The following is an 18,340-nucleotide window of genomic DNA, read 5'->3' on the forward strand; positions in this document are numbered from 1 at the left end:
CTAATGCTACACTAACTTGCACGCACCACTGAGCATAGGCGTACCCGCCGACGCTGACTACAGGGACCACAGTTCATTGGGGTAACACGTTGGTAGGTAAGCAGTGTGCGACCATTTTGTTTAGTTATTTAGTGGCTCCCTGAGCCCCGAGAGCCGACGGGCTCTAGGTTACGCACCTGCGTTGTTACGAGAGGTACCAGACCTGATATGATTTTAACAGCCTACACTAGCAACCCTACACTCTTCCTACTCCCTGCTGACGAGAGGCAACAACCTCGAAACACGTGTCCAGGGATGGCTAATGCTACTCTGACTTGCACGCACCACTGAGCATAGGCGTACCCGCCGACGCTGACTACAGGGACCACAGTTCATTGGGGTAACACGTTGGTAGGTAAGCAGTGTGCGACCATTTTGTTTAGTTATTTAGTGGCTCCCTGAGCCCCGAGAGCCGACGGGCTCTAGGTTACGCACCTGCGTTGTTACGAGAGGTACCAGACCTGATATGATTTTAACAGCCTACACTAGCAACCGTACACTCTTCCTACTCCCTGCTGACGAGAGGCAACAACCTCGAAACACGTGTCCAGGGATGGCTAACGCTACTCTGACTTGCACGCACCACTGAGCATAGGCGTACCCGCCGACGCTGACTACAGGGACCACAGTTCATTGGGGTAACACGTTGGTAGGTAAGCAGTGTGCGACCATTTTGTTTAGTTATTTAGTGGCTCCCTGAGCCCCGAGAGCCGACGGGCTCTAGGTTACGCACCTGCGTTGTTACGAGAGGTACCAGACCTGATATGATTTTAACAGCCTACACTAGCAACCCTACACTCTTCCTACTCCCTGCTGACGAGAGGCAACAACCTCGAAACACGTGTCCAGGGATGGCTAACGCTACTCTGACTTGCACGCACCACTGAGCATAGGCGTACCCGCCGACGCTGACTACAGGGACCACAGTTCATTGGGGTAACACGTTGGTAGGTAAGCAGTGTGCGACCATTTTGTTTAGTTATTTAGTGGCTCCCTGAGCCCCGAGAGCCGACGGGCTCTAGGTTACGCACCTGCGTTGTTACGAGAGGTACCAGACCTGATATGATTTTAACAGCCTACACTAGCAACCCTACACTCTTCCTACTCCCTGCTGACGAGAGGCAACAACCTCGAAACACGTGTCCAGGGATGGCTAACGCTACACTGACTTGCACGCACCACTGAGCATAGGCGTACCCGCCGACGCTGACTACAGGGACCACAGTTCATTGGGGTAACACGTTGGTAGGTAAGCAGTGTGCGACCATTTTGTTTAGTTATTTAGTGGCTCCCTGAGCCCCGAGAGCCGACGGGCTCTATGTTACGCACCTGCGTTGTTACGAGAGGTACCAGACCTGATATGATTTTAACAGCCTACACTAGCAACCCTACACTCTTCCTACTCCCTGCTGACGAGAGGCAACAACCTCGAAACACATGTCCAGGGATGGCTAACGCTACTCTGACTTGCACGCACCACTGAGCATAGGCGTACCCGCCGACGCTGACTACAGGGACCACAGTTCATTGGGGTAACACGTTGGTAGGTAAGCAGTGTGCGACCATTTTGTTTAGTTATTTAGTGGCTCCCTGAGCCCCGAGAGCCGACGGGCTCTAGGTTACGCACCTGCGTTGTTACGAGAGGTACCAGACCTGATATGATTTTAACAGCCTACACTAGCAACCCTACACTCTTCCTACTCCCTGCTGACGAGAGGCAACAACCTCGAAACACTTGTCCAGGGATGGCTAACGCTACTCTGCCTTGCACGCACCACTGAGCATAGGCGTACCCGCCGACGCTGACTACAGGGACCACAGTTCATTGGGGTAACACGTTGGTAGGTAAGCAGTGTGTGACCATTTTGTTTAGTTATTTAGTGGCTCCCTGAGCCCCGAGAGCCGACGGGCTCTAGGTTACGCACCTGCGTTGTTACGAGAGGTACCAGACCTGATATGATTTTAACAGCCTACACTAGCAACCCTACACTCTTCCTACTCCCTGCTGACGAGAGGCAACAACCTCGAAACACTTGTCCAGGGATGGCTAACGCTACTCTGACTTGCACGCACCACTGAGCATAGGCGTACCCTCCGACGCTGACTACAGGGACCACAGTTCATTGGGGTAACACGTTGGTAGGTAAGCAGTGTGCGACCATTTTGTTTAGTTATTTAGTGGCTCCCTGAGCCCCGAGAGCCGACGGGCTCTAGGTTACGCACCTGCGTTGTTACGAGAGGTACCAGACCTGATATGATTTTAACAGCCTACACTAGCAACCCTACACTCTTCCTACTCCCTGCTGACGAGAGGCAACAACCTCGAAACACGTGTCCAGGGATGGCTAACGCTATTCTGACTTGCACGCACCACTGAGCATAGGCGTACCCGCCGACGCTGACTACAGGGACCACAGTTCATTGGGGTAACACGTTGGTAGGTAAGCAGTGTGCGACCATTTTATTTAGTTATTTAGTGGCTCCCTGAGCCCCGAGAGCCGACGGGCTCTAGGTTACGCACCTGCGTTGTTACGAGAGGTACCAGACCTGATATGATTTTAACAGCCTACACTAGCAACCCTACACTCTTCCTACTCCCTGCTGACGAGAGGCAACAACCTCGAAACACATGTCCAGGGATGGCTAACGCTACTCTGACTTGCACGCACCACTGAGCATAGGCGTACCCGCCGACGCTGACTACAGGGACCACAGTTCATTGGGGTAACACGTTGGTAGGTAAGCAGTGTGCGACCATTTTGTTTAGTTATTTAGTGGCTCCCTGAGCCCCGAGAGCCGACGGGCTCTAGGTTACGCACCTGCGTTGTTACGAGAGGTACCAGACCTGATATGATTTTAACAGCCTACACTAGCAACCCTACACTCTTCCTACTCCCTGCTGACGAGAGGCAACAACCTCGAAACACGTGTCCAGGGATGGCTAACGCTACTCTGACTTGCACGCACCACTGAGCATAGGCATACCCGCCGACGCTGACTACAGGGACCACAGTTCATTGGGGTAACACGTTGGTAGGTAAGCAATGTGCGACCATTTTGTTTAGTTATTTAGTGGCTCCCTGAGCCCCGAGAGCCGACGGGCTCTAGGTTACGCACCTGCGTTGTTACGAGAGGTACCAGACCTGATATGATTTTAACAGCCTACACTAGCAACCCTACACTCTTCCTACTCCCTGCTGACGAGAGGCAACAACCTCGAAACACGTGTCCAGGGATGGCTAACGCTACTCTGACTTGCACGCACCACTGAGCATAGGCGTACCCGCTGACGCTGACTACAGGGACCACAGTTCATTGGGGTAACACGTTGGTAGGTAAGCAGTGTGCGACCATTTTGTTTAGTTATTTAGTGGCTCCCTGAGCCCCGAGAGCCGACGGGCTCTAGGTTACGCACCTGCGTTGTTACGAGAGGTACCAGACCTGATATGATTTTAACAGCCTACACTAGCAACCCTACACTCTTCCTACTCCCTGCTGACGAGAGGCAACAACCTCGAAACACGTGTCCAGGGATGGCTAACGCTACTCTGACTTGCACGCACCACTGAGCATAGGCGTACCCGCCGACGCTGACTACAGGGACCACAGTTCATTGGGGTAACACGTTGGTAGGTAAGCAGTGTGCGACCATTTTATTTAGTTATTTAGTGGCTCCCTGAGCCCCGAGAGCCGACGGGCTCTAGGTTACGCACCTGCGTTGTTACGAGAGGTACCAGACCTGATATGATTTTAACAGCCTACACTAGCAACCCTACACTCTTCCTACTCCCTGCTGACGAGAGGCAACAACCTCGAAACACGTGTCCAGGGATGGCTAACGCTACTCTGACTTGCACGCACCACTGAGCATAGGCGTACCCGCCGACGCTGACTACAGGGACCACAGTTCATTGGGGTAACACGTTGGTAGGTAAGCAGTGTGCGACCATTTTGTTTAGTTATTTAGTGGCTCCCTGAGCCCCGAGAGCCGACGGGCTCTAGGTTACGCACCTGCGTTGTTACGAGAGGTACCAGACCTGATATGATTTTAACAGCCTACACTAGCAACCCTACACTCTTCCTACTCCCTGCTGACGAGAGGCAACAACCTCGAAACACGTGTCCAGGGATGGCTAACGCTACTCTGACTTGCACGCACCACTGAGCATAGGCGTTCCCGCCGACGCTGACTACAGGGACCACAGTTCATTGGGGTAACACGTTGGTAGGTAAGCAGTGTGCGACCATGTTGTTTAGTTATTTAGTGGCTCCCTGAGCCCCGAGAGCCGACGGGCTCTAGGTTACGCACCTGCGTTGTTACGAGAGGTACCAGACCTGATATGATTTTAACAGCCTACACCAGCAACCCTACACTCTTCCTACTCCCTGCTGACGAGAGGCAACAACCTCGAAACACGTGTCCAGGGATGGCTAACGCTACTCTGCCTTGCACGCACCACTGAGCATAGGCGTACCCGCCGACGCTGACTACAGGGACCACAGTTCATTGGGGTAACACGTTGGTAGGTAAGCAGTGTGCGACCATTTTGTTTAGTTATTTAGTGGCTCCCTGAGCCCCGAGAGCCGACGGGCTCTAGGTTACACACCTGGGTTGTTACGAGAGGTACCAGACCTGATATGATTTTAACAGCCTACACTAGCAACCCTACACTCTTCCTACTCCCTGCTGACGAGAGGCAACAACCTCGAAACACGTGTCCAGGGATGGCTAACGCTACACTAACTTGCACGCACCACTGAGCATAGGCGTACCCGCCGACGCTGACTACAGGGACCACAGTTCATTGGGGTAACACGTTGGTAGGTAAGCAGTGTGCGACCATTTTGTTTAGTTATTTAGTGGCTCCCTGAGCCCCGAGAGCCGACGGGCTCTAGGTTACGCACCTGCGTTGTTACGAGAGGTACCAGACCTGATATGATTTTAACAGCCTACACTAGCAACCCTACACTCTTCCTACTCCCTGCTGACGAGAGGCAACAACCTCGAAACACGTGTCCAGGGATGGCTAATGCTACTCTGACTTGCACGCACCACTGAGCATAGGCGTACCCGCCGACGCTGACTACAGGGACCACAGTTCATTGGGGTAACACGTTGGTAGGTAAGCAGTGTGCGACCATTTTGTTTAGTTATTTAGTGGCTCCCTGAGCCCCGAGAGCCGACGGGCTCTAGGTTACGCACCTGCGTTGTTACGAGAGGTACCAGACCTGATATGATTTTAACAGCCTACACTAGCAACCGTACACTCTTCCTACTCCCTGCTGACGAGAGGCAACAACCTCGAAACACGTGTCCAGGGATGGCTAACGCTACTCTGACTTGCACGCACCACTGAGCATAGGCGTACCCGCCGACGCTGACTACAGGGACCACAGTTCATTGGGGTAACACGTTGGTAGGTAAGCAGTGTGCGACCATTTTGTTTAGTTATTTAGTGGCTCCCTGAGCCCCGAGAGCCGACGGGCTCTAGGTTACGCACCTGCGTTGTTACGAGAGGTACCAGACCTGATATGATTTTAACAGCCTACACTAGCAACCCTACACTCTTCCTACTCCCTGCTGACGAGAGGCAACAACCTCGAAACACGTGTCCAGGGATGGCTAACGCTACTCTGACTTGCACGCACCACTGAGCATAGGCGTACCCGCCGACGCTGACTACAGGGACCACAGTTCATTGGGGTAACACGTTGGTAGGTAAGCAGTGTGCGACCATTTTGTTTAGTTATTTAGTGGCTCCCTGAGCCCCGAGAGCCGACGGGCTCTAGGTTACGCACCTGCGTTGTTACGAGAGGTACCAGACCTGATATGATTTTAACAGCCTACACTAGCAACCCTACACTCTTCCTACTCCCTGCTGACGAGAGGCAACAACCTCGAAACACGTGTCCAGGGATGGCTAACGCTACACTGACTTGCACGCACCACTGAGCATAGGCGTACCCGCCGACGCTGACTACAGGGACCACAGTTCATTGGGGTAACACGTTGGTAGGTAAGCAGTGTGCGACCATTTTGTTTAGTTATTTAGTGGCTCCCTGAGCCCCGAGAGCCGACGGGCTCTATGTTACGCACCTGCGTTGTTACGAGAGGTACCAGACCTGATATGATTTTAACAGCCTACACTAGCAACCCTACACTCTTCCTACTCCCTGCTGACGAGAGGCAACAACCTCGAAACACATGTCCAGGGATGGCTAACGCTACTCTGACTTGCACGCACCACTGAGCATAGGCGTACCCGCCGACGCTGACTACAGGGACCACAGTTCATTGGGGTAACACGTTGGTAGGTAAGCAGTGTGCGACCATTTTGTTTAGTTATTTAGTGGCTCCCTGAGCCCCGAGAGCCGACGGGCTCTAGGTTACGCACCTGCGTTGTTACGAGAGGTACCAGACCTGATATGATTTTAACAGCCTACACTAGCAACCCTACACTCTTCCTACTCCCTGCTGACGAGAGGCAACAACCTCGAAACACGTGTCCAGGGATGGCTAACGCTACTCTGCCTTGCACGCACCACTGAGCATAGGCGTACCCGCCGACGCTGACTACAGGGACCACAGTTCATTGGGGTAACACGTTGGTAGGTAAGCAGTGTGTGACCATTTTGTTTAGTTATTTAGTGGCTCCCTGAGCCCCGAGAGCCGACGGGCTCTAGGTTACGCACCTGCGTTGTTACGAGAGGTACCAGACCTGATATGATTTTAACAGCCTACACTAGCAACCCTACACTCTTCCTACTCCCTGCTGACGAGAGGCAACAACCTACCTCGAAACACTTGTCCAGGGATGGCTAACGCTACTCTGACTTGCACGCACCACTGAGCATAGGCGTACCCTCCGACGCTGACTACAGGGACCACAGTTCATTGGGGTAACACGTTGGTAGGTAAGCAGTGTGCGACCATTTTGTTTAGTTATTTAGTGGCTCCCTGAGCCCCGAGAGCCGACGGGCTCTAGGTTACGCACCTGCGTTGTTACGAGAGGTACCAGACCTGATATGATTTTAACAGCCTACACTAGCAACCCTACACTCTTCCTACTCCCTGCTGACGAGAGGCAACAACCTCGAAACACGTGTCCAGGGATGGCTAACGCTACTCTGACTTGCACGCACCACTGAGCATAGGCGTACCCGCCGACGCTGACTACAGGGACCACAGTTCATTGGGGTAACACGTTGGTAGGTAAGCAGTGTGCGACCATTTTATTTAGTTATTTAGTGGCTCCCTGAGCCCCGAGAGCCGACGGGCTCTAGGTTACGCACCTGCGTTGTTACGAGAGGTACCAGACCTGATATGATTTTAACAGCCTACACTAGCAACCCTACACTCTTCCTACTCCCTGCTGACGAGAGGCAACAACCTCGAAACACATGTCCAGGGATGGCTAACGCTACTCTGACTTGCACGCACCACTGAGCATAGGCGTACCCGCCGACGCTGACTACAGGGACCACAGTTCATTGGGGTAACACGTTGGTAGGTAAGCAGTGTGCGACCATTTTGTTTAGTTATTTAGTGGCTCCCTGAGCCCCGAGAGCCGACGGGCTCTAGGTTACGCACCTGCGTTGTTACGAGAGGTACCAGACCTGATATGATTTTAACAGCCTACACTAGCAACCCTACACTCTTCCTACTCCCTGCTGACGAGAGGCAACAACCTCGAAACACGTGTCCAGGGATGGCTAACGCTACTCTGCCTTGCATGCACCACTGAGCATAGGCGTACCCGCCGACGCTGACTACAGGGACCACAGTTCATTGGGGTAACACGTTGGTAGGTAAGCAGTGTGCGACCATTTTGTTTAGTTATTTAGTGGCTCCCTGAGCCCCGAGAGCCGACGGGCTCTAGGTTACGCACCTGCGTTGTTACGAGAGGTACCAGACCTGATATGATTTTAACAGCCTACACTAGCAACCCTACACTCTTCCTACTCCCTGCTGACGAGAGGCAACAACCTCGAAACACGTGTCCAGGGATGGCTAACGCTACTCTGACTTGCACGCACCACTGAGCATAGGCGTACCCGCCGACGCTGACTACAGGGACCACAGTTCATTGGGGTAACACGTTGGTAGGTAAGCAGTGTGCGACCATTTTGTTTAGTTATTTAGTGGCTCCCAGAGCCCCGAGAGCCGACGGGCTCTAGGTTACGCACCTGCGTTGTTACGAGAGGTACCAGACCTGATATGATTTTAACAGCCTACACTAGCAACCCTACACTCTTCCTACTCCCTGCTGACGAGAGGCAACAACCTCGAAACACGTGTCCAGGGATGGCTAACGCTACACTGACTTGCACGCAGCACTGAGCATAGGCGTACCCGCCGACGCTGACTACAGGGACCACAGTTCATTGGGGTAACACGTTGGTAGGTAAGCAGTGTGCGACCATTTTGTTTAGTTATTTAGTGGCTCCCTGAGCCCCGAGAGCCGACGGGCTCTAGGTTACGCACCTGCGTTGTTACGAGAGGTACCAGACCTGATATGATTTTAACAGCCTACACTAGCAACCCTACACTCTTCCTACTCCCTGCTGACGAGAGGCAACAACCTCGAAACACGTGTCCAGGGATGGCTAACGCTACTCTGACTTGCACGCACCACTGAGCATAGGCGTACCCGCCGACGCTGACTACAGGGACCACAGTTCATTGGGGTAACACGTTGGTAGGTAAGCAGTGTGCGACCATTTTGTTTAGTTATTTAGTGGCTCCCTGAGCCCCGAGAGCCGACGGGCTCTAGGTTACGCACCTGCGTTGTTACGAGAGGTACCAGACCTGATATGATTTTAACAGCCTACACTAGCAACCCTACACTCTTCCTACTCCCTGCTGACGAGAGGCAACAACCTCGAAACACGTGTCCAGGGATGGCTAACGCTACTCTGACTTGCACGCACCACTGAGCATAGGCGTACCCGCCGACGCTGACTACAGGGACCACAGTTCATTGGGGTAAGACGTTGGTAGGTAAGCAGTGTGCGACCATTTTGTTTAGTTATTTAGTGGCTCCCTGAGCCCCGAGAGCCGACGGGCTCTAGGTTACGCACCTGCGTTGTTACGAGAGGTACCAGACCTGATATGATTTTACCAGCCTACACTAGCAACCCTACACTCTTCCTACTCCCTGCTGACGAGAGGCAACAACCTCGAAACACGTGTCCAGGGATGGCTAACGCTACTCTGACTTGCACGCACCACTGAGCATAGGCGTACCCGCCGACGCTGACTACAGGGACCACAGTTCATTGGGGTAACACGTTGGTAGGTAAGCAGTGTGCGACCATTTTGTTTAGTTATTTAGTGGCTCCCTGAGCCCCGAGAGCCGACGGGCTCTAGGTTACGCACCTGCGTTGTTACGAGAGGTACCAGACCTGATATGATTTTAACAGCCTACACTAGCAACCCTACACTCTTCCTACTCCCTGCTGACGAGAGGCAACAACCTCGAAACACGTGTCCAGGGATGGCTAACGCTACTCTGACTTGCACACACCACTGAGCATAGGCGTACCCGCCGACGCTGACTACAGGGACCACAGTTCATTGGGGTAACACGTTGGTAGGTAAGCAGTGTGCGACCATTTTGTTTAGTTATTTAGTGGCTCCCTGAGCCCCGAGAGCCGACGGGCTCTAGGTTACGCACCTGCGTTGTTACGAGAGGTACCAGACCTGATATGATTTTAACAGCCTACACTAGCAACCCTACACTCTTCCTACTCCCTGCTGACGAGAGGCAACAACCTCGAAACACGTGTCCAGGGATGGCTAACGCTACTCTGACTTGCACGCACCACTGAGCATAGGCGTACCCGCCGACGCTGACTACAGGGACCACAGTTCATTGGGGTAACACGTTGGTAGGTAAGCAGTGTGCGACCATTTTGTTTAGTTATTTAGTGGCTCCCTGAGCCCCGAGAGTCGACGGGCTCTAGGTTACGCACCTGCGTTGTTACGAGAGGTACCAGACCTGATATGATTTTAACAGCCTACACTAGCAACCCTACACTTTTCCTACTCCCTGCTGACGAGAGGCAACAACCTCGAAACACGTGTCCAGGGATGGCTAACGCTACTCTGACTTGCACGCACCACTGAGCATAGGCGTACCCGCCGACGCTGACTACAGGGACCACAGTTCATTGGGGTAACACGTTGGTAGGTAAGAAGTGTGCGACCATTTTGTGTAGTTATTTAGTGGATCCCTGAGCCCCAAGAGCCGACGGGCTCTAGGTTACGCACCTGCGTTGTTACGAGAGGTACCAGACCTGATATGATTTTAACAGCCTACACTAGCAACCCTACACTCTTCCTACTCCCTGCTGACGAGAGGCAACAACCTCGAAACACGTGTCCAGGGATGGCTAACGCTACTCTGACTTGCACGCACCACTGAGCATAGGCGTACCCGCCGACGCTGACTACAGGGACCACAGTTCATTGGGGTAACACGTTGGTAGGTAAGCAGTGTGCGACCATTTTATTTAGTTATTTAGTGGCTCCCTGAGCCCCGAGAGCCGACGGGCTCTAGGTTACGCACCTGCGTTGTTACGAGAGGTACCAGACCTGATATGATTTTAACAGCCTACACTAGCAACCCTACACTCTTCCTACTCCCTGCTGACGAGAGGCAACAACCTCGAAACACATGTCCAGGGATGGCTAACGCTACTCTGACTTGCACGCACCACTGAGCATAGGCGTACCCGCCGACGCTGACTACAGGGACCACAGTTCATTGGGGTAACACGTTGGTAGGTAAGCAGTGTGCGACCATTTTGTTTAGTTATTTAGTGGCTCCCTGAGCCCCGAGAGCCGACGGGCTCTAGGTTACGCACCTGCGTTGTTACGAGAGGTACCAGACCTGATATGATTTTAACAGCCTACACTAGCAACCCTACACTCTTCCTACTCCCTGCTGACGAGAGGCAACAACCTCGAAACACGTGTCCAGGGATGGCTAACGCTACTCTGCCTTGCATGCACCACTGAGCATAGGCGTACCCGCCGACGCTGACTACAGGGACCACAGTTCATTGGGGTAACACGTTGGTAGGTAAGCAGTGTGCGACCATTTTGTTTAGTTATTTAGTGGCTCCCTGAGCCCCGAGAGCCGACGGGCTCTAGGTTACGCACCTGCGTTGTTACGAGAGGTACCAGACCTGATATGATTTTAACAGCCTACACTAGCAACCCTACACTCTTCCTACTCCCTGCTGACGAGAGGCAACAACCTCGAAACACGTGTCCAGGGATGGCTAACGCTACTCTGACTTGCACGCACCACTGAGCATAGGCGTACCCGCCGACGCTGACTACAGGGACCACAGTTCATTGGGGTAACACGTTGGTAGGTAAGCAGTGTGCGACCATTTTGTTTAGTTATTTAGTGGCTCCCAGAGCCCCGAGAGCCGACGGGCTCTAGGTTACGCACCTGCGTTGTTACGAGAGGTACCAGACCTGATATGATTTTAACAGCCTACACTAGCAACCCTACACTCTTCCTACTCCCTGCTGACGAGAGGCAACAACCTCGAAACACGTGTCCAGGGATGGCTAACGCTACACTGACTTGCACGCAGCACTGAGCATAGGCGTACCCGCCGACGCTGACTACAGGGACCACAGTTCATTGGGGTAACACGTTGGTAGGTAAGCAGTGTGCGACCATTTTGTTTAGTTATTTAGTGGCTCCCTGAGCCCCGAGAGCCGACGGGCTCTAGGTTACGCACCTGCGTTGTTACGAGAGGTACCAGACCTGATATGATTTTAACAGCCTACACTAGCAACCCTACACTCTTCCTACTCCCTGCTGACGAGAGGCAACAACCTCGAAACACGTGTCCAGGGATGGCTAACGCTACTCTGACTTGCACGCACCACTGAGCATAGGCGTACCCGCCGACGCTGACTACAGGGACCACAGTTCATTGGGGTAACACGTTGGTAGGTAAGCAGTGTGCGACCATTTTGTTTAGTTATTTAGTGGCTCCCTGAGCCCCGAGAGCCGACGGGCTCTAGGTTACGCACCTGCGTTGTTACGAGAGGTACCAGACCTGATATGATTTTAACAGCCTACACTAGCAACCCTACACTCTTCCTACTCCCTGCTGACGAGAGGCAACAACCTCGAAACACGTGTCCAGGGATGGCTAACGCTACTCTGACTTGCACGCACCACTGAGCATAGGCGTACCCGCCGACGCTGACTACAGGGACCACAGTTCATTGGGGTAAGACGTTGGTAGGTAAGCAGTGTGCGACCATTTTGTTTAGTTATTTAGTGGCTCCCTGAGCCCCGAGAGCCGACGGGCTCTAGGTTACGCACCTGCGTTGTTACGAGAGGTACCAGACCTGATATGATTTTACCAGCCTACACTAGCAACCCTACACTCTTCCTACTCCCTGCTGACGAGAGGCAACAACCTCGAAACACGTGTCCAGGGATGGCTAACGCTACTCTGACTTGCACGCACCACTGAGCATAGGCGTACCCGCCGACGCTGACTACAGGGACCACAGTTCATTGGGGTAACACGTTGGTAGGTAAGCAGTGTGCGACCATTTTGTTTAGTTATTTAGTGGCTCCCTGAGCCCCGAGAGCCGACGGGCTCTAGGTTACGCACCTGCGTTGTTACGAGAGGTACCAGACCTGATATGATTTTAACAGCCTACACTAGCAACCCTACACTCTTCCTACTCCCTGCTGACGAGAGGCAACAACCTCGAAACACGTGTCCAGGGATGGCTAACGCTACTCTGACTTGCACACACCACTGAGCATAGGCGTACCCGCCGACGCTGACTACAGGGACCACAGTTCATTGGGGTAACACGTTGGTAGGTAAGCAGTGTGCGACCATTTTGTTTAGTTATTTAGTGGCTCCCTGAGCCCCGAGAGCCGACGGGCTCTAGGTTACGCACCTGCGTTGTTACGAGAGGTACCAGACCTGATATGATTTTAACAGCCTACACTAGCAACCCTACACTCTTCCTACTCCCTGCTGACGAGAGGCAACAACCTCGAAACACGTGTCCAGGGATGGCTAACGCTACTCTGACTTGCACGCACCACTGAGCATAGGCGTACCCGCCGACGCTGACTACAGGGACCACAGTTCATTGGGGTAACACGTTGGTAGGTAAGCAGTGTGCGACCATTTTGTTTAGTTATTTAGTGGCTCCCTGAGCCCCGAGAGTCGACGGGCTCTAGGTTACGCACCTGCGTTGTTACGAGAGGTACCAGACCTGATATGATTTTAACAGCCTACACTAGCAACCCTACACTTTTCCTACTCCCTGCTGACGAGAGGCAACAACCTCGAAACACGTGTCCAGGGATGGCTAACGCTACTCTGACTTGCACGCACCACTGAGCATAGGCGTACCCGCCGACGCTGACTACAGGGACCACAGTTCATTGGGGTAACACGTTGGTAGGTAAGAAGTGTGCGACCATTTTGTGTAGTTATTTAGTGGATCCCTGAGCCCCAAGAGCCGACGGGCTCTAGGTTACGCACCTGCGTTGTTACGAGAGGTACCAGACCTGATATGATTTTAACAGCCTACACTAGCAACCCTACACTCTTCCTACTCCCTGCTGACGAGAGGCAACAACCTCGAAACACGTGTCCAGGGATGGCTAACGCTACTCTGACTTGCACGCACCACTGAGCATAGTCGTACCCGCCGACGCTGACTACAGGGACCACAGTTCATTGGGGTAACACGTTGGTAGGTAAGCAGTGTGCGACCATTTTGTTTAGTTATTTAGTGGCTCCCTGAGCCCCGAGAGCCGACGGGCTCTAGGTTACGCACCTGCGTTGTTACGAGAGGTACCAAACCTGATATGATTTTAACAGCCTACACTAGCAACCCTACACTCTTCCTACTCCTTGCTGACGAGAGGCAACAACCTCGAAACACGTGTCCAGGGATGGCTAACGCTACTCTGACTTGCACGCACCACTGAGCATAGGCGTACCCGCCGACGCTGACTACAGGGACCACAGTTCATTGGGGTAACACGTTGGTAGGTAAGCAGTGTGCGACCATTTTGTTTAGTTATTTAGTGGCTCCCTGAGCCCCGAGAGCCGACGGGCTCTAGGTTACGCACCTGCGTTGTTACGAGAGGTACCAGACCTGATATGATTTTAACAGCCTACACTAGCAACCCTACACTCTTCCTACTCCCTGCTGACGAGAGGCAACAACCTCGAAACACGTGTCCAGGGATGGCTAACGCTACTCTGACTTGCATGCACCACTGAGCATAGGCGTACCCGCCGACGCTGACTACAGGGACCACAGTTCATTGGGGTAACACGTTGGTAGGTAAGCAGTGTGCGACCATTTTGTTTAGTTATTTAGTGGCTCCCTGAGCCCCGAGAGCCGACGGGCTCTAGGTTACGCACCTGCGTTGTTACGAGAGGTACCAGACCTGATATGATTTTAACAGCCTACACTAGCAACCCTACACTCTTCCTACTCCCTGCTGACGAGAGGCAACAACCTCGAAACACGTGTCCAGGGATGGCTAACGCTACTCTGACTTGCCCGCACCACTGAGCATAGGCGTACCCGCCGACGCTGACTACAGGGACCACAGTTCATTGGGGTAACACGTTGGTAGGTAAGCAGTGTGCGACCATTTTGTTTAGTTATTTAGTGGCTCCCTGAGCCCCGAGAGCCGACGGGCTCTAGGTTACGCACCTGCGTTGTTACGAGAGGTACCAGACCTGATATGATTTTAACAGCCTACACTAGCAACCCTACACTCTTCCTACTCCCTGCTGACGAGAGGCAACAACCTCGAAACACGTGTCCAGGGATGGCTAACGCTACTCTGACTTGCACGCACCACTGAGCATAGGCGTACCCGCCGACGCTGACTACAGGGACCACAGTTCATTGGGGTAACACGTTGGTAGGTAAGCAGTGTGCGACCATTTTGTTTAGTTATTTAGTGGCTCCCTGAGCCCCGAGAGCCGACGGGCTCTAGGTTACGCACCTGCGTTGTTACGAGAGGTACCAGACCTGATATGATTTTAACAGCCTACACTAGCAACCCTACACTCTTCCTACTCCCTGCTGACGAGAGGCAACAACCTCGAAACACGTGTCCAGGGATGGCTAACGCTACTCTGACTTGCACGCACCACTGAGCATAAGCGTACCCGCTGACGCTGACTACAGGGACCACAGTTCATTGGGGTAACACGTTGGTAGGTAAGCAGTGTGCGACCATTTTCTTTAGTTATTTAGTGGCTCCCTGAGCCCCGAGAGCCGACGGGCTCTAGGTTACGCACCTGCATTGTTACGAGAGGTACCAGACCTGATATGATTTTAACAGCCTACACTAGCAACCCTACACTCTTCCTACTCCCTGCTGACGAGAGGCAACAACCTCGAAACACGTGTCCAGGGATGGCTAACGCTACTCTGACTTGCACGCACCACTGAGCATAGGCGTACCCGCCGACGCTGACTACAGGGACCACAGTTCATTGGGGTAACACGTTGGTAGGTAAGCAGTGTGCGACCATTTTGTTTAGTTATTTAGTGGCTCCCTGAGCCCCGAGAGCCGACGGGCTCTAGGTTACGCACCTGCGTTGTTACGAGAGGTACCAAACCTGATATGATTTTAACAGCCTACACTAGCAACCCTACACTCTTCCTACTCCTTGCTGACGAGAGGCAACAACCTCGAAACACGTGTCCAGGGATGGCTAACGCTACTCTGACTTGCACGCACCACTGAGCATAGGCGTACCCGCCGACGCTGACTACAGGGACCACAGTTCATTGGGGTAACACGTTGGTAGGTAAGCAGTGTGCGACCATTTTGTTTAGTTATTTAGTGGCTCCCTGAGCCCCGAGAGCCGACGGGCTCTAGGTTACGCACCTGCGTTGTTACGAGAGGTACCAGACCTGATATGATTTTAACAGCCTACACTAGCAACCCTACACTCTTCCTACTCCCTGCTGACGAGAGGCAACAACCTCGAAACACGTGTCCAGGGATGGCTAACGCTACTCTGACTTGCATGCACCACTGAGCATAGGCGTACCCGCCGACGCTGACTACAGGGACCACAGTTCATTGGGGTAACACGTTGGTAGGTAAGCAGTGTGCGACCATTTTGTTTAATTATTTAGTGGCTCCCTGAGCCCCGAGAGCCGACGGGCTCTAGGTTACGCACCTGCGTTGTTACGAGAGGTACCAGACCTGATATGATTTTAACAGCCTACACTAGCAACCCTACACTCTTCCTACTCCCTGCTGACGAGAGGCAACAACCTCGAAACACGTGTCCAGGGATGGCTAACGCTACTCTGACTTGCACGCGCCACTGAGCATAGGCGTACCCGCCGACGCTGACTACAGGGACCACAGTTCATTGGGGTAACACGTTGGTAGGTAAGCAGTGTGCGACCATTTTGTTTAGTTATTTAGTGGCTCCCTGAGCCCCGAGAGCCGACGGGCTCTAGGTTACGCACCTGCGTTGTTACGAGAGGTACCAGACCTGATATGATTTTAACAGCCTACACTAGCAACCCTACACTCTTCCTACTCCCTGCTGACGAGAGGCAACAACCTCGAAACACGTGTCCAGGGATGGCTAACGCTACTCTGACTTGCACGCACCACTGAGCATAGGCGTACCCGCCGACGCTGACTACAGGGACCACAGTTCATTGGGGTAACACGTTGGTAGGTAAGCAGTGTGCGACCATTTTGTTTAGTTATTTAGTGGCTCCCTGAGCCCCGAGAGCCGACGGGCTCTAGGTTACGCACCTGCGTTGTTACGAGAGGTACCAGACCTGATATGATTTTAACAGCCTACACTAGCAACCCTACACTCTTCCTACTCCCTGCTGACGAGAGGCAACAACCTCGAAACACGTGTCCAGGGATGGCTAACGCTACTCTGACTTGCACGCACCACTGAGCATAAGCGTACCCGCTGACGCTGACTACAGGGACCACAGTTCATTGGGGTAACACGTTGGTAGGTAAGCAGTGTGTGACCATTTTCTTTAGTTATTTAGTGGCTCCCTGAGCCCCGAGAGCCGACGGGCTCTAGGTTACGCACCTGCGTTGTTACGAGAGGTACCAGACCTGATATGATTTTAACAGCCTACACTAGCAACCCTACACTCTTCCTACTCCCTGCTGACGAGAGGCAACAACCTCGAAACACGTGTCCAGGGATGGCTAACGCTACTCTGACTTGCACGCACCACTGAGCATAGGCGTACCCGCCGACGCTGACTACAGGGACCACAGTTCATTGGGGTAACACGTTGGTAGGTAAGCAGTGTGCGACCATTTTGTTTAGTTATTTAGTGGCTCCCTGAGCCCCGAGAGCCGACGGGCTCTAGGTTACGCACCTGCGTTGTTACGAGAGGTACTAGACCTGATATGATTTTAACAGCCTACACTAGCAACCCTACACTCTTCCTACTCCCTGCTGACGAGAGGCAACAACCTCGAAACACGTGTCCAGGGATGGCTAACGCTACTCTGACTTGCACGCACCACTGAGCATAGGCGTACCCGCCGACGCAGACTACAGGGACAACAGTTCATTGGGGTAACACGTTGGTAGGTAAGCAGTGTGCGACCATTTTGTTTAGTTATTTAGTGGCTCCCTGAGCCCCGAGAGCCGACGGGCTCTAGGTTACGCACCTGCGTTGTTACGAGAGGTACCAGACCTGATATGATTTTAACAGCCTACACTAGCAACCCTACACTCTTCCTACTCCCTGCTGACGAGAGGCAACAACCTCGAAACACGTGTCCAGGGATGGCTAACGCTACTCTGACTTGCACGCACCACTGAGCATAGGCGTACCCGCCGACGCTGACTACAGGGACCACAGTTCATTGGGGTAACACGTTGGTAGGTAAGCAGTGTGCGACCATTTTGTTTAGTTATTTAGTGGCTCCCTGAGCCCGAGAGCCGACGGGCTCTAGGTTACGCACCTGCGTTGTTACGAGAGGTACCAGACCTGATATGATTTTAACAGCCTACACTAGCAACCCTACACTCTTCCTACTCCCTGCTGACGAGAGGCAACAACCTCGAAACACGTGTCCAGGGATGGCTAACGCTACTCTGACTTGCACGCACCACTGAGCATAGGCGTACCCGCCGACGCTGACTACAGGGACCACAGTTCATTGGGGTAACACGTTGGTAGGTAAGCAGTGTGCGACCATTTTGTTTAGTTATTTAGTGGCTCCCTGAGCCCCGAGAGCCGACG

The sequence above is a fragment of the Triturus cristatus genome, chromosome 7, assembly GCF_964204655.1.
Source record: "Triturus cristatus chromosome 7, aTriCri1.1, whole genome shotgun sequence".
NCBI lineage: Eukaryota > Metazoa > Chordata > Amphibia > Caudata > Salamandridae > Triturus > Triturus cristatus.